The 25,777-nt window shown below is 42.0% G+C and overlaps 1 protein-coding gene across 4 annotated transcripts in view; it reads left to right on the top strand.

The window, feature by feature from the left end:
- The window catches only part of FAM110B (family with sequence similarity 110 member B), a 496,654-nt gene that overhangs the window by 332,562 nt on the left and 138,315 nt on the right, over positions 1-25,777 (top strand). For all 4 annotated transcript variants that reach the window (XM_078687279.1, XM_078687275.1, XM_078687276.1 and 1 more), the window contains one exon: positions 17,196-17,284. The gene's annotated coding sequence lies outside the window, so the exon portion shown is untranslated. The remainder of the gene's footprint in view (positions 1-17,195; positions 17,285-25,777) is intronic.

Raw genomic sequence — 25,777 nt, 5'->3', positions numbered from 1 at the left:
GACCCACGTGTAAGATGCTGCTACTATGTGAAACCCAAATCCTTGTGCTGACATTCCATGTGCTTGTCTCTAAAAAAAAGAGAGAGGGACCCAACAGCCAAAGGGGTAGGGTACCATAAAAGACAAATGTCAAAAAGTGAGATCCCCTTTGGGCAATTTCAATCACATGTTAATGTTAATGGTGCTTTTAAAGCGCAATCAATCATCCTGGATAGGATATGACGGCGCTATGATTTCTGTGGTAAGCAGTGGGTTAATACTTGAGTTATATAGAGTTAATCGGGTTTCGGAAAAAGAATGGTTTTCAGTTTTTTTCTGAAAGTCAGGTGGCAGTCCGTGAGTCTGAGATCCTTGGGCAGGTCGTTCCATCTGGTTGCTGCCACATATTCTCAATCCACAACATTACTCTAATAAAAAAAAACTTGATTCACACCAATGTGATGAACAAAGAGGAAATGTAAAAATTATATAAAAAAAGTATACAATTTATTCAAACAAATATTAAAAACATTTGAGACCTTCTAAAAACAGATGATCCAAACCTATCATAGGTGCAATATTACTTAGTAACAAAATATACAAAACACAGTAATACAACACAAAAATGGGAAAAATACTAAGGAAAAGTAATTCCTATTGCACAAAGGGAAATACAGTAGTCATCCAGAGATCAATTCTGATTAGTATTCCAATTCTCCGTCAGAATTATTGTCTCCATAGACTTAGAGTAATTATCCCTCGCTTTGGCATCAACGCGTTTCGGTGGGCAAATTGATAGATAGCCAACACCTTCTTCAGGAAAAAACTATATTCATTCTCATTCACACATTAAATATCTGTAGAGACAAAGGTATATAAAAAACATATTACTTAACAAGTTCTAAAAACAAATACACCATATGAATACAAAACCTCTATGTTCAAACAAAAAGTGCTTCACAGTGTGATAAATATACAACAACATTCACAACATCATTTCATATCCAAAATCATAATTACATGTAGGCGTAATTAAACCCTAGAACGTATACTATGGCCTTCACATAGAACCACACAACTCAACCTACTACCTTTGTTAGGAATCTAAATGTGGGGCAGGGCCGCCTCCAATTGTTACACCTAACAGAATTTAATGTTTCATAATGTACATAAATGGTTCATGACAAATCAGCACATTAATTTAAATTCATTAGGAGAAAAACATCTTTGTTTTATATAAAATGAGCAACAATATATAACTGCATTTTAGCCAAGGAAAGGCTACCTACATAGTGACTAATATCATTCTAATTCACAGTGTGAACTGATACAGCCCATATAATGCATGTCAGTTTATTCCCTTATCGGGAAGAGTTCATATATTCTCCTATTGCCAATCTTAAGGTCCCTCAAAACCCAGGAACTAATTTACCTAAAGAAGCGGTAGCTTGATCCTAGTCTCGTAGTTCACTTCCGCGTGGCGGGTATATTCACCAAATCTCCACGAGTTTAAAAGCAAAGACGCCAACGTTCTAAACAAAAACAAGGACACGCAGGTTTCCAAAATGCTGAGAGTAATTTGAATGCAGCAAGCAAATTTATACAAGACGAAGAGCAGGCCCTATCCCCTCATCTCAACTAGAAGCCCTACATACCTCTATTATTCAGGTATCCAGGACACGGGGCATACGCCTCCAATGGTCGTCGGAATTCCTATATGTAACAGCTTTTTTCACCACAACCCGATGTATTCATTGCATAAAAACGCCAATGCTCTAACTAGAGAAAGGACACATAGTGTTTCAGCATATTAGTAAAGTGCTACAGCTAACTTAAATGTAACCCATAGTAACATGCGTTAATCTCAACATAAATCCCTGCATACCTCCGATATTTTAATATCCAGGGCACGAGGCATATGACTCCACAGATCGTGGAAGTTCTTTGATGTAGTGGGTTTGTTCACCAAATCCCAACTTGTTAAAAATCCAGAGACGCCAGTGTTCTAAATAAAGAAAGGGACACATAGTATTTCCGCATATTAGTAAACTGCTGCAACTAGTTTAAATGCAGCGAATAATTGCATGCTCTACTCTCAATGCCAAGCCCTACATACCTCTGAAATTCTGGTATCCGGGACTCGGGGCATACGCCTCCAAAATATTGTCAGAGTTCTTTTGAGAGAGCCTTTTCTGACAGTTTAAATACCCGAATCAGGCGGCAAGCCATGATCGGCCATGTACATACTTTCGGTCTCGGCCTACACTTCCGAATAGAAAGCTAGACCGGCAATCGACAAACGGTGACCATCTAGAAATAGACAAAAGACCACACACCCTCGTAGTCTTTAGTAAGAGTAGACGGCCATGAACTCCATACTCAAACTTGTCAAAACAAAAGGACAATTATATAATAGTACCTAAATATTTAATATTTTTCTTAGATTTAAGGGAAGATGTTTTATACCCAAATATATGTAACTTTTAATAAGGACCATATCAAACAGCATCAGCGAGCTCATAAGCATAACCAGAAAAGTTTCCGAATGGAAAACTAGACCGGCAATCGGCAGACGGTAAACAAATAAAAATAAACAAAAGACCGTACAGCCTCTTTAGTAAGAGTAGACGGCCACAATACTCCATACTAAAACTAATCAAAAAAACGTCATTCTACTCAAAGCAGGAGGACTATTAATAAGTGATACCTAAAATATTTGTTATTTTTCTTAGAATAAAGGGAAGACGTATATACCCAATATAAATAACTTTAATAAGCACCTCATCAACCAGCATCAGCAAATTAATAGGCTTTATCAAAAAAGTCCAGATGTGTGAAGGCATCTGTCATCCTCATTTATATTGCTACTATTACTTGCTGCCATTCCACTTTGTAATTTAAGCCTTTTCGTACAGTATTTAAATATGAAATGTACCATTGTTCACGCATTTTTCGTTTAGCCTAAATATTTCCACCCCCTTTTCCAATTAATTAGCATGTGTATGTGCAGTGAGTAGGTAGCACCTGTATAGTAGTGGGACTCTGTGCTTTGCCAGTCTGAGTGCTGAGACCAGTGAAATCTATTTTGCAGTGTCCCTGGTTAAGCATGGTACAAAATGGATGGTGGATACATCTACCCCTGGCAGTGCCTGTTTACTGCCTGCATTCATGTTTCTGGAGGGTGAAGCACCAGACACTGATGTGAGGGAGGATGGAGATTGGCTCACCTTTGAAATTCGATGAGCGAGGCCCTTCTTAGAAAAAGGCTGATTGGTTCTTCCCGAGCAGCACCATTTGGAAGATGGTAGTGGTGAAGGGTGGGGACTGCAGTTTCTGTTATTCAAGTAGTGAGCGTTTCAAGTTAGGCTGTTCCCTTTTGTCTGTCCCTGATTATTTCTTCATGAAAGCTGATGACAACCAGATGCAGAAATCTCACACTTCATTGTGCCCTCGTTTTGGATACATGTTCTTCGATCCAGCATAATTTGCTACCTGTTGTGAGAGCCATTACGCAGCACTAAGGCTGCACCTGAGAAACAGACAAAAAATTAAATTTTTAAAGAGAACCGTTGAAAATTGAGTGGATCCACATCGCCTGTCTGAAACGTGTATACAATTGAAATAATCCACCCGACGTTGTTCCACTTCAAATTTCTTCATTTTTTTATATACATAGATGAAAGGGATCTTTATTACAATTCCGGGGTATCGGTCAATTTCAAATCAATGTCTCACATTCCATAATAAATGACCATTATAATCTATCAACAACCATATTCAATGCAAATCTTTTCGTTACATAACTTTACAAACTAACATTGATTAACCTAAAGATTCCCTCCCCACCCATTGTCCTGGCTTCCCACCCATGTATGCATATGCTGAAGAGTTTTGCAATTTTGTGAATAAGTATAGTATTTGTGTTAAGTGTATCTTGAATGGTTCTTGAGCATTGCGATGTTGTTCAATATATAGCCTTAAACAGATTCATCCCTATTTTCAGGCGTTAGTGGAGGAGATGGCACTGCGACCTGGGAGGTTGAAGGCTCTAGTGGGTTTATAGCTTTTACTGATTCTAACATAACATCTGATCCCATTCCAGAGATATGGGTATTTTACATAAACCCCGGGATTCTTCTCTGCATATAATTGCGCCCTCCGCACTTCCCCAACGAGTCATTTCTGCATGCCAGGTAAGTGGTGTGAGGGAAGGGCTGATTTCCTTCTCGCTAGAAGAATGGCCATGTCCGCAAATCTGTATCGCACTTTCTTTCCTTTCGGACAACAGTGTAACCCCAACTGGCAGTTCTATGGAGTTGTCCAGACATCAGTGCCCGTTAGTTCTTGTACTAGGTATCCTATTGTGTGCAAATTTCGTCGTAGACGTGGACAATTCCACAGCATATGGAGTTTATCAGCGTCTGGTTCCTGACTTCGTGGCAAGGAAGTTGTGCATTCAGATACATACTATTACTACGGTGTGGTGTAAGATACGCCCTATGTAATATCATATACTGTATATATTTAAATGTAGCAATTCTGGATACCTTTTTAGGAAATTCCAATATAGTTGCCCATTCTTAATCCGTGAAATCCCTGGCCATATCTCCCGTCCACTTTGTATTTAGGGGGGTGAGTGATATTTCAGCGTGTGTCCTAATGCCTTAATACAACCAGCGGGTAAGGTGTCGCCCTTTCCCTATTAAATGTACTGCTTGTACTAATTTATGAGTAGAAGGCTCTGCTCCATCGGGGGACCAGTGGCGTTTAATATAATAGAAGACGGCGGCATTTAGGATAAACAGTGTCTGAGGGACCCCTTGAGCGCGGGTGAAATTTTCATGATCTGCCAGTGCCTTATCTATAAACCGTGCTCCAATTGTCGTCACCCCTTCCTGTGTCCATTGTGCAATTTTACGGGTAGTGATTAGTCCAGTGGCAGTAGGTATCCCAATCAAACCACTTCATAACCACAGAAGGGAGTGCTCTGCAGAGTACTCAAAAGACTGCTGTGTAACCAGGGATGATGTCTGCATGACAGACAGCCTCCCAGAGGTAGGTGAGGTGACATTACCTGATATCTACACTTTCTCTAGGGAGGCTGACAGCCTGTCATCGGTCAAAAAGCCTGCCTGCCTTTTGAGAGAGCGAAAGAGTGTGCCTGGCTCTGCAGGAGAAGAGACTGTTCTGGAGGATAAACCCTTCGTGTTCCAGGTGCTGGGAATTTCCACAGAAAGCAAGTGACAAGAGAGTGAAGCCAAGAGCGACTTGAGTGTAGTATGGGTCACCCGATCTATTTCAGTGGTTCTTGTTGTGAACCACATTAACTTCTAGAGTTGCTTTGGGTATGTTTGTAAGTATACTGAGAAACGAGTGACTGGTGCTGTTGCCGAAATCTGTACTCTCCGTCACTACAAGATAGGCACCCTGATCGATGGAGATGCCACAACTGCTGGAGACATCCACAATGTCAAGATTGGCACGGAGGTCCACTGCCGATCCCAGTGACCCTTCTGCACCTGGTCTGGGAAGGCCACTATTGCAGAAGATGAGAGCTGCGGTGTGAGCCGATGCACTGCAATCTCCCAACCACCAAGTTCCAAATGAAGGTGCTACTGGCCCTCCGCTAGTTTGAGTTGTCCTGAAGAATCAGTACCACTGCACACTTCGGTCCCGCACCACCCCAAACTGCAACAACAGCGCTTGGGTAACTGCGAAGCTTAAGACTGTGAGTGGAATGAAAGACAGAGTAGTAGTCAGAGGTCTGCAGAATGCACTTTGGACTTTTACCCAGTAACTGCAGAGTTGAAAGCCAACTGAACTGTTGGTCACATATACACCTTGGTGATGATTTGAGTGAGCTGCACCTGTGCCTCATCATTGCATGTTTAGGGTTACATGTTGGGGATCTTAGATGATGGGGAACTCTGGAGGGATAGTACTGAAGTTGTAGTGCCGCAAGAAAGATCCTAAACAGGATTGCAACCCTGTGTTTGATTCCCCTAATTGTGGTATGTAGTATTACACTATGCGAATTAAAGTATTTTCTTTTAATTTAAAAGTTAAGCACTGACTTGACAATACATTATTGTGTCTGTTGGATAACTGTTGAGTTCTGAGCTCTTTCCCACCACACTAGCTTCCTAAGAAGCCTTTGACTTCCCCTCCTCCCTACTGTGAGATTACATTCCACTCCACTCCAGGTCACGAGTAGCAAACAACCTCAACTACCATGTGTGGGATCCAGTAGCTGCTGTCTGCTCATTGTCCCATAAACCGCTGGTATTTTAAAGAACAAACTAATAGTTTAAAAAAAGCAAGCTTTTAATTCCGGAGTAAGTGAGTTTATTTACAAAAAAATTAAATATCGAAAATTAGCAGTTTTTGCGGGGAATATGTTTATTTGCTACTACGGATGTCAATTAAGCCAAGTCTCAAGAAGGCATTTAGTTATTTATATCGATAGATTTTGATGACACTATAATTCCTAATTTTGTTTGAGGCCTGAACCTTTAAGATTGTGGTAACCGTAGGAAGTTGCGTTCTGAACCTGTAATTTCACTGTAACCTGAGCAATACATCTCATGTGTAAACGTGTAAATCAAAAGATGGCTCCACTGTCGAAATTCCTGAAATTGTGAGATCTGTCTAATTTTTCATTTACCCACCCTGCCTCTTCCAAGAAGAGTCTCAGTCGTGATTTATGATTAGCAAACTATTTTGAAGTGGGAGGGTGGCAGAATGTAATCAAATGGGAGTTAAATGTTAAGGAAAATGTTGTAAAATTATAGGCCTTTTCAAAGTGAAAGTACACCTGATCGTCCAATGCGATATTTTGTTAATTTTGCATAATGTAAACATTCAGGTATTTAAGTAATTTTGAAGGCATAACTAAAATTTCACCCATATTTTCCCTTCAATTATTTTTATCCTTTTTTTCTGTTTTGGGGATTTTTCTTGTTTATTCATCTTTGAGCAGTCAAACTATTTTTTCAGGTTGAGGTCATTCAAACCCAATAATACCTTTTCTATGCCTAACACAATCATATACGTATGTGATTAGCATGAAGAGTATAATGGTGTATGATATAAATACATTTGCCTACAAGGAGGTTCCCGTGCTGTTTTATTAAACGTATGTCATTTGAAAGAAAGATGACCATCTCGCGGGCTTAACACCGCCAGTCCTGTTGCCTTTGTAATGCTTTTAAAACTGCTTTAACTGCATAGATTGCCGTCTATCTGGCAGTCAGTTCAGATATTTTTCAAATTATTATTCTGACTTTCAGTCCATAAATCATTTTGTTTGAATGATGTCACTAAAAGGAAGCTAAGAAAAATGTTTGTTGTTGATCTGTTTCTTGTGCTATGCTTATGGCTTTGGGCACAGGGTGAAAACAGCACGTTTTCTGTAGCGTGTTTACTAGGGGTCACTTACACGTGTCCATTATTTTGGTAGATAAATTACAAAGCTATCTTAAATCTAGTAAATCGTACCTTTTCTCTCGCCATTCAGGCGTCTGCCTCAGGCTTTATTTTTTTCACCCTTTGCTTGGAATGCAAGAACTAATGTTTATGAAATATCAATTCACAACTTTGACATTCTAAGCATGTTACTTCCAAGTTAATTATACCCTGAAGCTACATGTTATGAGAAGGATTTCCTGGCCAGAAAAAAGTAGTCTTTTTACAAAAAGCAAGCGTGATCACGAAATATATCAGCCTGATATTGCCAAATAAAGAACCTAGTGAGATTTGTAATGTTTCTGTCAAATTAGGTGGAATTTAGCTCGTGGAGAGGAGAGCAGAAAGGGAGACAAATGTTTGTGGCGGATAAGACTCCTCGTTCAGGCAAGCTTGCCTTTTTGTTCGAACAGGAAGGGAGCCAAATGATGATAACTGAGTTTTGTATGTTTCACTGTCGACCCTCCAGTCTTTAGCAGGGCACAGCGATCCACAGGTTCCTTACTGTGTCCATCTGGGTGACCAGGTAGGCAAGAAGGTTTGGGGAGTGAGTCTGAAATTTAGTTTTTTCAAATATTCTGCTAAGAGGTCATTTAATTGCACTCTGGTGTGAATGTCAGTAATAACGTGTGAAATTATGTAAGAAGTCCTTTGTGATAGTCAGAGGTTTTCTGTAGCATTTAAAGAGGATGTGGGACATATTGGGGAAATCTTCCTTTAAGGTCAGGGATAGTGGGTTGGTAATTATCCATCAATGTTCACTTATATTGAGGAAGTCATCAAATCTCGGTGGAGCCCATGTCTCAGAGGCAGGTGAATCATGAGACTGCCGTGGTTCCCAGTGTGTCAAGGACTATTTGGAATTTTGTCTGGTAATTGATGATGAAGAGCCAGAAAATGCTAACATTTGAAGGTTAACTAAAGCATCTCGGTTCAACGGTGGGGCTTAATATTAATTAAAGTTAATTAAGTAGACTATTTTAATTGATGATGACTTGTGGTTGCTTTATATGTGGCAAATTGTGCTGGTCATTTGGCAATAGAAGAAATTTTGTCGGTGTATCTGTAAATGACTGATGTTTCACAGCTAGATATTTTGTGCTGTACACTTAGAATTACATGCTTGATAATGTAAGAAATGGATACCTGCATGAGGGATTTAGCACTATTATCGAGGCGAGGAATCTGCACATCAATGATATTTACCTATGCAAGATCGTGATGACTTCAAGCATTAAAGGCTAACATTAGAGGTCCATGGAGCCCAATGTGTACTCCTAGGAAATGATTCGTTTCTGAAGTGTCTTTAACTCCACTTGATGAAAAAGATGTCCGGGTTGCAGTTTTAGAACCCCTGGACCGGGTCTCCTTTAGGGTCTGAATATGTTTGTGGAAAGGTCATCAGGTGGTGTCAGCTCAACAATTACAAGTCCTGACCAACTTATTTATGTCGACTGGTGGGACAGTAGGTTCAGTGAGCTAGATGCTCATCACTGACAATGTGGCGTCCTGGAGGATGAGTTGTAATTCTGGCAAGGCAGACTCCGCGTTCCGTCCCTGACAAGGTGGGTACATTGAGTAATCATAGCATTTCTTATTCACAGTATCTGAACATTTGAAGAATTTTGGTATTCACTGCTATGTGAGGTGTTCAACTTCTGTCCTTCATGGTTTGCATAGGAAACCATCACATCAGATCTTACTGCAGGTTTTTCCATGTCCATTGCAGTATTTGGGATATGAGAAAATGTTATATATTTGAACCCTACTGCACAAGTGGCATTATCCTTCTGTGTGTCTGTATGTAACATTGAAAAATATGTTATTTATACAGTGCTTGCTACAACCCTCTTGTGGCTTTGCTGCACTGCAATTAAACTTAAAAAACTAAAAGGTAGTATCTCAAACCTTTTAAACCTTTTAGCAGCTGGTATACTATTAGCTACTATATTTTCTTATGTGTTGACTGACATAGACATCAAGCAAAGCACTTTTTTAAATAAAATTGATCGTTATTGACATTTTCTATTTAAACATACAAAGTAAAATGACATTTAGTATACATTATTCCTGTCACATGCACAACACCACACCTCATATAACGTTGCAGTACAATTGTAGGGAATAAACAAATGGGCATTTGATATCATTCCAGCCTATGTTGTGAGTACGCTGCATGTAAAGGGAAATATACTTGATGGGTAATGTGTCGTCCAGGTATACTAAACAAGTTATAAAAATCTAGGCCTCTTGCTACATCACTGGCACATGGAGTAGTGCGCTGTACGCGGAATTGGTCACGGATTTGTGTCAGTGAATTACGGTGAGTTTGAGTCGGACCTGCAATCTAAGACCAGCAACATGATGTCACAGTGAGTAAGGGGGACATGTCTCCCAGCTCTATGCCAGAAACGTCTAACCGTCTGTCCTTTGCATAAGCCCATTTTCTAAGCTCAAATTTCCAGCTGTTCATGGTTGGGAACCAGTCTTTCGGTTCATTGTGATTGCATGCTTCGAGAGCGCAGAGGGAAGATTAATACATTTACTGCTTGCTTGAAACATTTTAGGATGGGACATCTGTCCCAGTAGGCTTGTTTTCAGAGTATTAATGTAATGTCTACATGTCAACATTTGGCACATTAGTGTTTTGCTTTGGTTGGGAGTTCGTGTGAAGATTTGAATTGGATTGAGGTTGACTTTTCTTTTGCCTCACCTACAATGTTTATTGGTGCGTTAATGGAAGGTTCTCTTCTTGACCTGCACCACTACTGGGAGTGTATTATTTCTACAAACAGGGGTGTGGAATTTGCTAAAGTATCTACCCGTCTAGGGAATTATGTTTTTCAGAAATCTACTTGTCCTATAAAACAAAAAATACCTTTGTCACATTGTGTGACTTGCAGCGATGTGGCAAATTATGGCTATACTCTAACTATATCAGGGCTCTAAATTACCTTTTCTTGCTATGCCAATGATCTTATGTCAATTTTTGTATTCTTTCAAGTCTTTGATTATACCACCTTTCTGATTATACTGGACTCTGATAATACCATTGCTGTATTTAGGTCAGATCTTTGAAAATTCACAATATCTGCATACACAGAGGCTAAATATTTTTGGACTCAGTAGCTGCCATCTTATTGATCATGGTAGGGGTACGCTAATTGTTCATGGTAGGGATCTGACTATGCCAGCATGTTCATTATCAACAATAATAATGACCTAGGTTCCTATGTCACTCAAATTCCATTCATTTTAGGAAAAGAAACCACACTATTTTCTGTTGGTGGTTGGGTTATTTATTTTACCCACATCTTTCAAATTCATTCATGTATGGTAAAAAAGGGGCAACTGTTCTCCACAGGTTAACACACAAAATTTACCTACAAACATTTAAAAAAAAAATGTACATACACTACTTCATACATTTGACACAATTCAATAAGAAAAATCAATTCACAATTTTAACACACAGTGTTCACAATTACTGTCACTAATACAATGTGGACAACAAAAACTTTTTTCGGCCAACACTACAAGTCTACATGAATTTGGACAATAGAGATGTTTTTCGCAAGGCTAATTAATTGCACTGCAAGTCTGCCTTAATCTAGACAATAATTTCATATCAATCCAACCCAGTGGTATTCTCACTGTGCCTCAGCGGTATTCTCGCTGTGCCTAACACAACTCAGCGGTATTCTCGCTGTGCCGACGCGTTTCGAGACACACTTCTGCCTTAGTGTGCTCTCATCAGGGCATCCTAATAATCCACATTTTGGTGTATCTATAAATAAAACAAGCATTGAAAATGCAATAGGTCTCGCAATAGAAGAGTTTAACATTTTTCGTTTTGCAAATGGATGAGTGGCGTTGCGTGGATGAGTGGCGTTGCGTGGATGAGTGGCGTTGCGTGGATGAGTGGCGTTGTTTGTGTGAGTGGCGTTGTTTGTGTGAGTGGCGTTGCGTGTGTGAGTGGCGTTGCGTGTGTGAGTGGCGTTGCGTGTGTGAGTGGCGTTGCGTGTGTGAGTGGCGTTGCGTGTGTGAGTGGCGCTGTTGTTTGAGTGGCGCTGTTGTTTCAGTGGCGTTGCGTGTGTGAGTGGCGTTGCGTGGTTGAGTGGCGTTGCGTTGTTGAGTGGCGTTGCATGTGTGAGTGGTGTTGCGTGGATGAGTGGCGTTGCGTGGGTGAGTGGCGTTGCGTGTGTGAGTGGCGTTGCGTGTGTGAGTGGCGTTGCGTGGCTGAGTGGCGTTGCGTGGCTGAGTGGCGTTGCGTGGGTGAGTGGCGTTGCGTGGTTGAGTGGCGTTGCGTGTGTGAGTGGCGTTGCGTGTGTGAGTGGCGTTGCGTGGTTGAGTGGCGTTGCGTGGTTGAGTGGCGTTGCGTGGTTGAGTGGCGTTGCGTGGTTGAGTGGCATTGCGTGGTTGAGTGGCGTTGCGTGTGTGAGTGGCGTTGCGTGTGTGAGTGGCGTTGCGTGGCTGAGTGGCGTTGCGTGGCTGAGTGGCGTTGCGTGGGTGAGTGGCGTTGCGTGGGTGAGTGGCGTTGCGTGGGTGAGTGGCGTTGCGTGTGTGAGTGGCGTTGTGTGTGTGAGTGGCATTGCGTGGTTGAGTGTCTCGTCTTCATAAACGTTGGACAGAGTAGCGGATTGCCTCGTTGACAAAGGCCACATAAATTAGACAAACGGAAATCCAGGTAAGCACACACTGACACGGGAACTGAATAGAAAAAGACAAGCATGCACATGCATTAAAGGACATACACACAAGCCTATGAAAACACATACAATGCTAAACTAAAGCACTAGTTAGTCAGATGAGACGTTATGCAAACCTTCTTTACACAGTAATCCCGCACCAAAATTAAATAGCAGGGCTAGATTTTCCTAGAGGTTAGAGAAGCTATGTGGCCTTTAATTGAGATAGATGGCCGCGTATGACAACTCCATGTTTGTTCTGGAGTGGTTTATTGTCCCAGGAGAGCCGCAGAGTCTCATGTGAAGCAGAGGGTTGAGGAGTGTCCGCATTTTGGCAGCCCCTTTATAACAAGCATGAGATGGGACCCGAAAACACTGGAATGAGAAGGGGCTGAAAGGAGCTAGTGACAGAGTTCAACTGGAGGAGAGGTGGGCAAAAACAATGAAAAGGTGGACAAGGGAGGAGAGAAGGAAAGGTGACAGAACTGCTGGAGGAGCAAAGAGGAGAAAAGAAATGCGACACGGCGGGCAGGGGAGGGGGCGGAGCGGGTAAAAAAACAAGTGGGAGGGAATAGCTCTCGGCATTGCTGGGTGGGCGGGGGAGCAGGAGTCTGTGGTGTGAGAGACAAATGTTGGTGTGTGAGGCTGCCTTTCAAGTCGGGTGGGGGAGAAGGTAGTCTAAATGCGACAAATGGTAGTCTGGTGCGAGGCGGGGGAGGGGGAGCAGGGTAGCAAGCGGGAGTGGGAGAAATAAGTAGGGTCGGGGAGTTTGTTCGCATATTTGCAAAGGAAACTGCAATAATATATTTTCAGTAGTTTAATGTGAAAACAAAAATGGAGAAGAGAGAACAGAAATCATAGTTAGCTGCCCTATGGAAACAGATGGGCTTTCAGGTTGCATCAGAACACTGATAAACTACTTTCCTCGTGAAGAACAGAAGGGAGTTCATTCCATAATTTGGGGGTCCAAGAAGAATAAGTCACGACCTCTTAGTCTAGTCCTGAGAATTTCAAGGAATAGATGAAAATTCTGAGCAGGTAAGCGTAATAATGCACACAGAAGAGTAGATCTGAAGTTTGTCTGGAATGTAATTCGGTCTAGTGCCATAGAAAGCTCGATGAGAGAATCAGAGGCCTTTAAATACAAACAGCAGCTAAAGCGGAAGCCAATGTAAGCAAGAAAAGACGTGCAGATGCTGGAGATTAACAAGGAAGTTTAAGCAGAAAGGCTGTTGTGCTCTGCGCAATTTGAAACTGTTTTACAACATAAGGAAGAGCACCCAAGTAAAGAGTTGCCATAGTCCAGGCCACGTGATAAACTAAGTGCGTTGACCACTGTTTTCTGACAGCTGAGAGGAAGAAGATGAGGGTTTTCGGAGGACCTGAACACAATAACAAGAATGGCAAAGAACAAATAAAGCAAAAAATAAAACGGACCCGACCAAGCTAAGATTTATGGAGGTAAATCTTTCGCGTCGTCAGTGATGAGGGAGGGAGGCGAGGGAGGGAGGAGAAATACGAGACGGCCTGCTGGCCGTGAGACGTGTGAAGCAGGGGGCGGGGGGAGCGGCGTTGGCTCAACAAGCTGTGATTATGGGCAAATCACTCAATCTCCGGAGAGAGAAAAAAAATAAACTCGTCTTTCTGTAATGTAACTGGTGCTCAGGTAAAGCGCCCCAATACCTTTGAGTCAGTTTCACGCTATATAAAAGGTCCCCAAAAAAGTCACATATTCTTATAATTCTTCAATGTCTTCTTTTCATCAAGTAACCTAAAGTCAAAAACTGCTTTTACGCCGACATCAATACAGCATTTCCACTACACTTCGAGTGCTGTTTACGGCGCTATTCCAGGTGTCGTTAAATCAAGCGGCAGCTATGGGAATATAAAACTACAGGCGATTAGAGCAGTCTCAAGCATTTGAAGCAGGATGCTTTAAAGTCAGCGGAGTTCACTTTTGCGTCTCTATGTACTTGCTCTAAAAAGACCAGGGGCTGAGCAAAAGTAAAATTACGCCGGTGTAATTTGGAAAAAATTGTAAAACTATACCATGTTGAGTAATTATGCAGCAGTTCGCTACAAAATTATATCACAGGAACAACATGAACAAACAGAACGCAAGCAGCTGTTCGCACCAAATTTATTTTTTCATCTTTTTTGTGCAAAATGTGTTCTTTCGCCAGAATTGACACCGGGATGCATCTTGCAATATTATAAAGCTCAAAATAAAAGATCTGCATTTTGTGTAATCACGTATGGCTTTCTCAAAGTTTAGATTTCGAAACAAATATTCGGAATTGAATTAGTCCACTGACTACCATTAAAGTGGTTGATTTTGTAACAAGTGAAAGCACTGCCATTGCTAGAGTGAAGGCTAGCATACGAAGTGGGGAGAGGAAGGGCTCCTAATAGGAAGTGGAGACGGGGAGAAATTGAGAAGAAAGCTGAGCAGGGAGGGTGTTATTGCGGCTATCTGCTTGCCCGAGGGGAGGAGAAATGCCGTCCTGAGGCAGAGCACACGCTGAGAAATAATGTGATGGGGACCGAAAATAATGACCATAACCCTGCGATGAGGACAAGTACCCTTTACGACGAAGGAAGTCGGCAAAGCAATTCACCGGCCACAGTGTGTGACATGTGCCTTCATCCCGACATACACTGAGAGTGCAAGCGCTCGTGTATAGAGTAGCGGATGGTGTATGAATGCGATAAAAGCGGATATGGAAGAACGCTACATTAAACAAGACGGAGGGATTAAACAAGACGGAGGGAGAGAAGGGGAGGGGGGAGGAGAAATGAGACACGGCGGGCAGGGGAGGGGGCGGAGAGGGTGTTAAAGCAGCCGGCTGAGGGAACTGATGTGCACGAGCTTTTAAGCTCAATGCACATGCACATTGAGCTTAAAAGTCACGGGCACTGCAAGGAATCGCCACGATTCCTTGCAAGTTAGTTAAAGAGTGGTTAAGCCCCAATAGTCTCGCAAGCTCGATGCGCATGCGCATCGACAGGCGAGACCTAAAAAGTAATAAAGCACCTATCACTTGTCTGTGATATTAGCATCATTTAATCAACTTATACCCATGGCTGTGTAGAACTACCTACCTGCCAATGTGGTAAAGAGTAATTTAACTGGGGTTTATATTAGACCGCTGTGTCCTGTTCAAGATGCGCAATGAGTCTGTGGAGAGTAAGAGGAGGTTTTTGGTATTTTATTCTAATCACTTGTGTTTAGACTAGATCCATATACCGTATACTCCAGCATACCTTTTTTAATTTATGCCAGACTCGAATCGGAACTCCTTTATTCTTGTACCTCGTTGTTTCCTATTAGTGGACAACAAAAAGGAAGGGGTATAGAGGAGGGAGAGAGAGAGAGGGCGCCAGTATATTTAATTTCGGACCCTTTTTATGCTTCGACTAAGATAATAATGCAGTAGGCACACATCCTACCTTATGGCGTATGTTTTTCTCCTTCGCCTATTGTAATGAAAACTCAGGAACTCGTACAGCTTCTTTCTCGGTTTCCTATAATGAAGCACATGGCGAACTAAATATCATGTTTCGCGCTATATGCAGGCGTTTACCTAACTTTAGGGCACGTATATGTCCCTTACCTGTTGACGTGTCTAAACCTCCTTCTACCATTATTTCGGCCGCATAGCGTGAATCAGCGTCGCGTACCGATAGATGCGCCGCATTCATGGACACGCACCTGCCTCTGGGAATTGTAGTTTACAATCAACTACTGATGGAAGTTGTAGTCCTCGGGTACAAAAACATCGATTCAAGCGGCATTATGAATTCACTTTCTTGGGCGCCTGGCAGCAATTAATTCTGGTTTAGGCAAGGTTAATGCGCAAAATGCTTAAAGCTTACAACGCTCTGCATGGTGTATTCTCGCGCACCCAGGTCGTAGTTTTTTATTCTTCTGCCTTCGAAACCCTCAGTTGAATTAATCACATTGATTAATTCAACTGAGGGTTTCGAAGGCAGAAGAATATAGATATTATCGACAGGGCAGTATAATAATATATAATAATTCTCGCTGTGCCTAACACAATGTGTATGTGCTGGACATTATCCTAGTGAGTGGTGCTTCCTGGCCATGACCGATATGCAACGTGATCCAAACCTGGAGAAACTAACTGTGCAGAATACATCATGTGAAGCGGCTTTACTTGTACAACTCCGCGTAGAAATAGAACATGCAGTAACCTTCTAGGTGGAGTCAGACTCTTCCCCACTAGAGTGGTATGTTTACATTCTCCAGATCAGGACTTGAATGTCTGCCTTGTGCCTGTTTCTGCTCCTTTACTATCCTCTGATGCCACCCGGGGTGCACCTCTGAGGCTTACATTGTGAGCTCCTGAAGCTGGTCGTATAAGGAAAGACCGTGGGAACTTGCAGGTGCCTCCCCACGTCCTAGTAAACTTGTGCGCACCAGTTTACAGTACAGTTTAATTTTGTTTGCCTTATATTTTGAATAATAGCACGTACTTAACGTATGTTCCAGTATTTATTCCTGCTTTAGCTGTTTGCAGATGTCTGCTCTCCATTCATGTGTTTGATCTTGTTCGTGAAACCATATTGAAAAACGAACCTAAACACTCTTTCAATGTAAAGCCGTAAAATGCTTAGAAATACAAATGAACGCATTCAGTTATGGAATGTATTTGTTAAGCGGAGTCTTGCCCAAGCATGAGAATGCTCCAGAGAAGAAACAATGTAGATGCTTTACAATTTAAAAAGAAACACCGTATTTCATGTTAAAAAGAAACACCGTATTTCAGTATACTATATATATATATATATATATATATATATATATATATATATATATATATATATATATATAAAAATCTTTTAATGATATAAATTTACATTTTACTTTGCTTCACAGTAGGTTTCTAAATATTAAAAGTAATTTTCTCCCCCGACTACTACACATTGATGTGAACACAGACAAGCACATTTTTTTTCAATAAAATCCTTTGCTCTGTTGCGAACTCCTTCTCCTCTGTCTGCTGCAGTGTGGAGAACTAAGACCCTCTTTGTTTTCTGCAGATCCCTGGCCTTGAGGAGTACTTTGGAAGGGAGAAACTTCAATCCACCTGCTCTACCACCTGCTAAGTGAAACTTTCCTCTATCTTTTGGTGAGTACAGAGCCTCCCCCTTCCTTTCTTTGAACTCTGTGTGATCCTGTTGCAAGGAAGGCCTTGCTCTGCGCATCTGCTTCCAGCATCTGTTTTGTGGAATTTACAGCCGTTGTGAAGGTCCTTCCTTAAGTTCTCGGTGTTCCAAAGTGTCGAGGTTAAAGGAGAAATGTGCAAGGCAGTTCTGTTGTGTTCCTAGTTCCATTTAGTAACAAGAGGATCCCACAGCATCCTTTGATCTCAGACTCTTGACACTGACGTCAACGAAACCATGGGATTTTCTTAGCAATCACTGTGCAGCAGTGCTGGTACCTGGAGTGGAGGGAGTGAGTCACTAATGGTGGTGAACTTTGAAAACAAAAAAAAATGTAATACCCCTTTTGCACCTGGCAGTCATAGTGTGGCATCTAGCTAGCAAATGGTGTGAGGCAAAAGCATTAACACTCAGGTTCATGCTTCTGCTCTGTGATGTAAAACGTTTACATTACATATATATTTTAATGTGAGTGTTGCACAGATAAACACCATTTATTGAATACACATTGCTGGGTTTGGTTCTTCATTATACTAGCCGATGTTTACTTTTAACACTAATTGGTTAAACACTTAATTCTAAGCACGTTTTCTTAGTTTGGAAAACGAATACTGGCAGTCTTTCTAAAGCTTCTGAATTTATTATTTTTGGGTATAGCTTTTGTACATGGTTTTTGCTAGAAGTGTATTCATTTAGAAATGTATTTTTGTCACTCTTGCCTATTATGGCTTTCTGTTACCGTATTAAAAGGAGTTTCTGTCATGGAATAGGAATTGCATATTTCACCCACTTTGAGCTGCGTATGTTCTGCCAAACATTGGATTTGAGGCAAAACGTTTATTTGATGTACACATTGTATTGTATCGTACTTCAATATGTAGTGGCATCCGTTGTCAAAAGTAAGCATAAATGGATGAATTTATACTACGACACCACTAGGTTTTCTTCATATAGTTATTGCAACTTCTGGGACTTTAGTTTTGGACAACTTAACTCCGTGCTTAATTTTTGCTTTTGGCTGCAGCTAGTGGACTCAGCAACTCTGAGGACTGAGACTAATGTATTGGTCTGGTATTAGCCAAGCCTTTTTGATGTTACTAAAATATGTATAATATACTTACATATAGGGGCTTTCGGCTACCTCTCTTGGTCTATTGGTCTTTTGTTTTAATTCACAGCTTGCTTCCTCCCACTACAGGTAGCATGGGACAGTGGGCCTGCCTACGTAAGCAACTGGTTAACTTCACTTTGAGTTACTGCATTTTGCTCTCTCACAAGGAGCACAACTGCACATAAGCTAATTCCTTTAAGTGTTAAGGTTTTTAAACTTCGTAATTACTTTAGTGTTCCCTTTGTGTTTAGAGCTTGACGTGAAAGCAGGGTGCGTCTGATGCACATTCCATCTTTATCAGATCCCTTCTCCAGGCAATGCTATTTTAATTCTATTTGGAGTATTTTGCTTTTCTGACTACTGCCATTTCACAGCATACCAGTTAAATTGCGTCCATTTGAAACTATTCTGTATTAAGTTATCCTCTTCACTTTTTTCTTTCTCTAGTTTATTTGTCTTGTCTTTCTTTCTTCCTTTTTCTTTCTCTACTTCCTCCTCTTTCTTTTCTTCTATCTTTCCTTTTCTCTTTCGTTCTTTATTTCCTTCTTTCTTTGTTTCTTCTTTCCTTCTCTTTTCATCACTCTTCTTTCTTTCTTTTGCCCTCTCTTTCTCTCTCGCCAAGACTTTTTGATTTTACTAAAATATATAGGAACAGGAATTGGCAGATGGCTGGCGGTCAACATCAGACATATTGGCTTTGCGAATGCTTGTTCATCATTGGACTTGAGCAAGAGAGAGAAAGGCTGAACAGGTTCAAAGAAAGAAAAGATAAAGGAAAACAGTGACAAGTAGAAAGCAAGGATGAAAAAGAACTTGCACGCGTGAGATAAGATAAATGAATGTTGTGTGGTAGAAGAAAGGAGCATGAGTGAGATTCAAAACTAGACAGACTTGGTATTGCGCAACCCCGTTTTTTTGCATCATAGGCTTTGAAGGGCAACTTTGAGCCCCTGTACTTATTATTTATGTACTTTATTTTTATTAGTAATCAAGCATTGGAAGTCATGCAGATAAAGAGGTACATTTAATGTGTGGTGTACAATGCAGTCTGAATGGCTTCTAGAAATGTTTGCTTCTGTTCCTAGCAAACCTAATCAGATGGCAAATGAAAATGAGAAAGAGACGCTTGCTACTAGGCATTCTTAAGTGTAGTGATTTTATTTTGCTTTGTGGTAAGATAACAGAATTGTATAGGCCTGTAGAACAATAATATGTTTCTGGTGTATACATGATTTTGAGTAAGCAGAAGCTGGTCTGCAGATATTAGACCACGGTGTGGAAGGGAGACAGTGTTCACTGTTTGTTCTTCCAGTAGTGAATTGTGTACGAAACATAATACTTAAAAATTGATGTGTGCTAATCCTATTGGTGGGCCATCGGGTAATGTCTTTAATGGCATCCAATTGGAAGTTGCCACAAATATTGAATTGGATGTATAAGCCGTAGCACGAAGATCACTAGCAAAGTAGAAAATAAACATAATGAATGTGCACATTGGAAGGGCTTGTGTAACCACACAATTTTGTTGGTGATGCGATACCAGAGAGGGAGTACTTGGGGAAATGGTGTTCCCCCTCTCTGTAGGTTTGCCCAGTGAAACAAGTTGTGGTAATTTATCCCTTATATTCAGCATACTGTCCTAGGTTTGAGAAGAACAATGTTGGTTCCATGTTTAAGACAAAGTCCTCCTTGTGCTGATGTCTTTTTCTGATATAGCAAGTAAATAACACATGTTGCTCTAGCCAGAGGGGTCATCTTAATATTTTTTGTGTATGTAAACATGAAAATATATTGACCACTTTTCATTATAGAGGTTAAAATTTAACACTAGCGTAGACTTATAATCCAGGCTCATATTACACCGCTCAGTGTTCACCAACCACCCCGACTGGCATGTTCTTGGGAGTTGGTGCTGGTGGGGAGAGATAGAGCTTTTCTTGTCCCTTTGTTCGGTGTCACTTAATGCATCCCACCCACCTCAATATTGTCCGAATTTGATTCTCTGTTGTCTCCACGACTGCAATCTTGCTTCAAGTTTGTTTTCATCTGCTGAGCTCTTCTGTGTGCCATTCCACAAATGACTCCTCTTTAATAGCCTTAATGCTTCTTGTGCTTGCATCTTTTCAAACGTTCTAGTTATAATTGCCCTGCAGTGGTCTCTGCTCTATGGCCTTGTATAGGGTGCACATTCTGTAATACACAGTGGCGACTGGCAGGGAACAGGGGTGGCGGGGCAGACAATTTTTTTTAAAGAAAAGAACACTTGCCCTTTGCTGGCTGCCGTCTCTTCTCAGCTTCGATCCCTTCTGACGCCGCTGTGTCTCCTCCGCTTCGTTGCAGAAACAGGAAGCACCCAGGCTCCCTCCCCTAAGTCAATCACAACGCTGCAATGCAGAATTGTGATTGGTCTGAGCACCGTGATTTGGCGCTCAGACAGGGACATGGAGCCTGTGCATGTTCCACACTAGGCTGCGCCATACAGCTTGTTTGGGAACATGCAAAGTGCACGTGAGTGTTTGGCCGGCCCAAGACAGCCAGCCAGCAGTCATGCGCCCTTGGAGTGTGCAAACCACTCCTCCCCCTGTGCCACCAGCCCCGCCCGCCCTAACCCAGGCCCTTAGTGAAAAATAAAATGATAATAATAAGGTTATTATCATTTTAGTTTTCCTTCCTCCTCCTCTGAGAGCAGTGAGGCGACGCTCCTCTGCCTTAGCGGAGGAGATACCCCTGTTAATACATTTATTACACTGTTAAGTGTTGCTTGCTTTGATTTGGAGTTGCAGCAGAGGGCAGGATATCGATGCAGGGTATTTTCTAGCATTTCTGCGAAGTTGATCTACAATTTGGCAAGTATGAGATAGACACTTGTGTCCTATTACTTTTTTAAGGCATCCGTGCTGGAAATTCTCAAAGTTTACTTTGAGGACCCATAACTTGGGTGTGGCCAGGAGGCAACAGAGTAGTGCAGAGTTCATAAAAGCTTATGTAGTAATTATTTAAAACTCTGCCCCCAAAGAAATTTGCTACAACAAGAAATGGGATCGCAAGTTTATACTGGTTTACCTAATAGGTCCCTTGCAGGCTGAACTGGCTTAAGGTTCAGGGCACCTACTACAAAGGCCAGTGTATAATGATATAATTCTGGTAACGTTGAGCTTTGTTTGGTGATGGGCGTCTCATAATGAATTTTTGGGGAAAGCGTGTTAACGGTTGGAATAACAGTTGCTTTTTAAACTTAAAAAAGCATGTACATATTTATGTACTTCCCAGATATGTGCAGTGAATGAATCTTTGTCTATGGATGGATCATGTTACAAATGGTTACTTTTTACCTCTACCCTCACCAGGTCTGCAGTAATAATGTTCTCCCTCACACTGTAGTGAGGCAGAGTGAAGCACAGACAATGGCAGGTTATGTGCAAAGATATAGTACTTTTAAGAAAACTCCTAGTGGTTAATGCTTTGGCTAAAGAGATATGTGTCACAGGTTTGAATCATACTAAAAATGGATCAGAGTTAATGTTCTTGTTACGAAGCATAGCCATTAAGTGTAGGTCACAAATGTTTATTTTATGTAAGACATTTCAGTGGTTAATGGCTTTTGTTGCATTCATCTTTGTTGTACCTCAGGTGAGCATGTTACAATCCTGGCAAAATATCTTACTGGGGTGCAGCAAGGCATAAGATTGACTCCTTGCAAGTTTTAACTAGATCTTGTCTTCGTTTAAGGTTGGTTAAAATTAGTTCTGATTGGTAGTAATAACAGCTTATTAAATTGCAAAAAATAACTTTGCATTGTGTGCTACATAAGAAGTATCGTTAGTGTACCTAAACCTACATCATACCTAGCATGTCTACAGAAAAGCAATAAACAACCTATCTCACATAGGCCTACTGCATGAGAAAGTAAAAAAAACTCTGTTTATCTCTTTCCAACTTTTGAGTGACACTGCTGAGGATGTATGTTTGTTTCCTCTGGTGGTTGCTGCATGTGGCAGTTAGTTGTGAGGTTTCTGGTTTTGTTCTGTGGGTCCTCCATACAGGACAGCTTTAGAAACACAAGGAATCAGACTGTATCCGAAGTGATGCATATGCATCCAGTAATACCGGAATGGCAAAAGCCTTATGCACGCTTTATCTGCACGGGTGCCGCGCCCTGTGCCCTGGTGTCGGCACGCAGCACCTAGACACATTCTGCATAATTCACCGGGGCTGGCCTGCAATAGGGTACAGACTCAAGAACATTTGGCGGAATGGAAGACAGACTGTTCCCGCACGATTCCAGCACAGTGTGCAGTAGTAATGCATTTGAATGTAAAGTTAGGGATGGATTGCCACGCCCTTCTCTACAATAGTCCTTTTATAAATGTTTGTATTCCGCATCAGTGATGTGTGACACTTTATGAAACACGCTTGTTTCGTGATTGTTGAGACTGAAAGTAGATGCATAAAACGGCTACGTTTAATTCAGCATTGCTTATGTACCTTTAACAATGGTGCTTACTGCTTCACGTGGTTCATTTTCCAGCCTCGACATACAGAGCTTTTCAAATGGTGAACTTTAAACATTTTTTTGGACGCGAAATACTTTATTCTGCTCATGGATCAAGGCTTTTTTCAGTGTGCTGCAAGCAAACTTGTATTGCTTACTCTGGACCAGCGCAAACTATGTCCACTGGCTTTATTTCTTTGCTTTAACTTGAAATGACTAATCGTTATGCTGAGTGGTCGGTTTATGGTGCTTACCTGAGTACGCTACATTTGTGTTAGCCCTGCCTTTCATTGACTTTCCAGATACAACCCTCGTGGTGATATGTGTCATGTATTTTTGCAAGGGTTTGCTCATAGCGTTGTTCCGAGAACATTCTTCCTTGGTCTTTTTGTTACATACTTTTGGGAACCCCGCGGATACAAAGTGATTTCTCGCAGGATGTGCTGAGGCAGAGTTTACAACAACTGCTGAAAGGGCACCGCGGGCGCCGCTTCCGCCTTCCATGCATAAGTGGCAAGATTCCTAAATCGGCAGCGCTGCTGCGAGAGCTGTAAACAGAATATTACCTCGAGAGCTGTCTGGCGGCGCGTGGGACCGCTGACAAGCGGCGCATCTTGCCCCTTGGGGTTGCTGCAAAGACGCGGTATCTGTCCGTTGCATGTCTACAATCGGAAAAAAAGCGATGCAATCTTTCATTTCGTAAATAACACAAGCCGCATGTAAGCACCCCAAGGGGAAGGATTCATCTTAAGTCAAAGCCCTCGACCCACGTGTGGGCGATATCCAGTGCTGACCACGGGAATGTTACACTTCCGAAGGAATTCAAATGTGTGTAAAGTCAACTGCAGAATATCTGAACTGTGAGTTAAGTGACCTGCATCTGCCACAGTGCATTTCAGGAGGGCTGTTCCAACGTGAGATGGCGCAAACCCACACCTGTGAAATTGTATGGTCTCGTTCCGAGCCCATGTGGCTTTTAACTCTCTGACCGCTACACCTATGCAGGTATCTGTGCTTAAGATTGTATTGCGTTTTATGCCTCGTGGATGATATCCCCGCAAAGTATGTTTACCAATTTTGGGGTAGCTTTAGGTAATTCATTACAGCCACATATATATTTGGAAGGCGTTTCAGAATCAAAAGTGCTCAACTGCCTGATTACGGCCTTCTGGAGACTGCTTTCTGAATGATGCTTACTTCCATAAAATAATTTCTGTGTTCATAGTTGCTGATATGAAAGTATGTTATTAAAGTTACTAATATCTATGCTTCAGGGGAGCCATTTTTGTTCTGATTGCTGTTGGTGACTTTCCCCCTTGTTGCGCTGACACTTTGGGCTGCTTTCCACGACACCGCGGCTCTTAAGCCTACGAACAGCACACCCTGGCGGGACTCGCTGTCCCAGGGTGCACCGGCCCCTAATTACCGCATTGCTCCCAGCTGCCGCAGGGGGAGGTGTGGTGATCGCGCTACAAAGCGCTGCCTCAACCCCCGCGGCGCGGGACGCTTCAGGGGAGCCTTTTTTTGTTCTGATTGCTGTTTGTGACTTTCCCCCTTGTCGCGATGACACTTTGGGCTGCTTTCCACGACACCGCGGCTCTTAAGCCTACGAACAGCACACCGTGGTGGGACTCGCTGTCCCAGGGTGCACCAGCCCTTAATCCCTGCATTGCTCCCAGCTGCCGCAGGGAGAGGTGTGGTGATCACGCTATAAAGCGCTGCCTCAACCCCCGCGGCGCGGGACGCGCGCGTGTGTGCCGGGCAAATCCTGTGCCACGGGCAGGCCCGTCTGAGCCCGTCCGAGCCTGTACGAGGCTGGGCCTTCCCCTTAAGTTGTGCTACGTGAGTTTTTATAAATATGGTGCATTTGTCACTGGGACATTGCTGCCAAAATCTTGAGTTTTTTGTTTCTGCGGATGTTGGAAATAGTGCGGTGTGTACGTTTCAAAGCTCAGTAGGAAGTGCACTCCCTCGAACTACTCGACTAGTTTTCTTTGTATTTATTTCTCCATCCCAGAAGTCTAGTTAAAGTATAGTATGGGGGATAGCATATCTCCACCTTCAAGGCCTAATACTCGCCAGAAAACTAGGGTGACCAGAATTTTAAAGCCAAAAACAGGGACATTTCTCAAAAATAGAAGAAGGACTACCATTTTACTTCAAGCGATGAGCGCGCTCCTCAGCAGAGAATTACATAACAGGCAGTAAGAACACACATAAAAAGCAATTTTTAAGCCCAGTAGCTTGCCTGTTAATTAAATTGCTTTCTTGAAACAACTGCTAACTATCCCTACTTTGTAAAACATAAAAAACACCTCCCACCATTTTCAGTCGACCCTCTCCAAAAACGGGGACAAGAGCTAAATTTCTTGAAATTTGCTGGGACAGCTGGTTAAAAACAGGGACCGTCCTGGCAAAACGGGGATGCCTGGTCACCCTACAGAAAACCCACGTGCGTTCACCCACTTTGAAACCGACCGCCATTGATAAAATGTTGCGGCAGGCAATTGGGGCTGTCTCTAATGAGATAGAACGCCATGAAAGACGGCTTTCTCTAACACCCACAATCTCAAGCTTCCCAATGACTTTGGAAACCGGAGCCCCTGAATCCCCCCAAATACCAAATCTTTCAATCTCTCCTTACTTAAGGCCCACTCTTGAAAAAGTAATTTCTGAAAGCTCAAATAAATTTGATAGGGGGACAACCAGGAAAGGTGGTCAGAAGAAACAAAAAGTCTATAAGGGGGGGAAACAAATGCACTCCTCAAGGACCATAGTATCAAAGGCACAGACATAGGGCCATATTACCGGTGGAAATATTCTAGCAGAGGCAGAACTGCCAATATGGGCCCTAAA

The sequence above is a fragment of the Lissotriton helveticus genome, chromosome 4_1, assembly GCF_964261635.1.
Source record: "Lissotriton helveticus chromosome 4_1, aLisHel1.1, whole genome shotgun sequence".
In the NCBI taxonomy this organism is placed as follows: domain Eukaryota; kingdom Metazoa; phylum Chordata; class Amphibia; order Caudata; family Salamandridae; genus Lissotriton; species Lissotriton helveticus.
The sequence above is the reverse complement of the archived record's forward strand: the minus strand, read 5'-3'. Positions and strand labels throughout refer to the sequence as shown.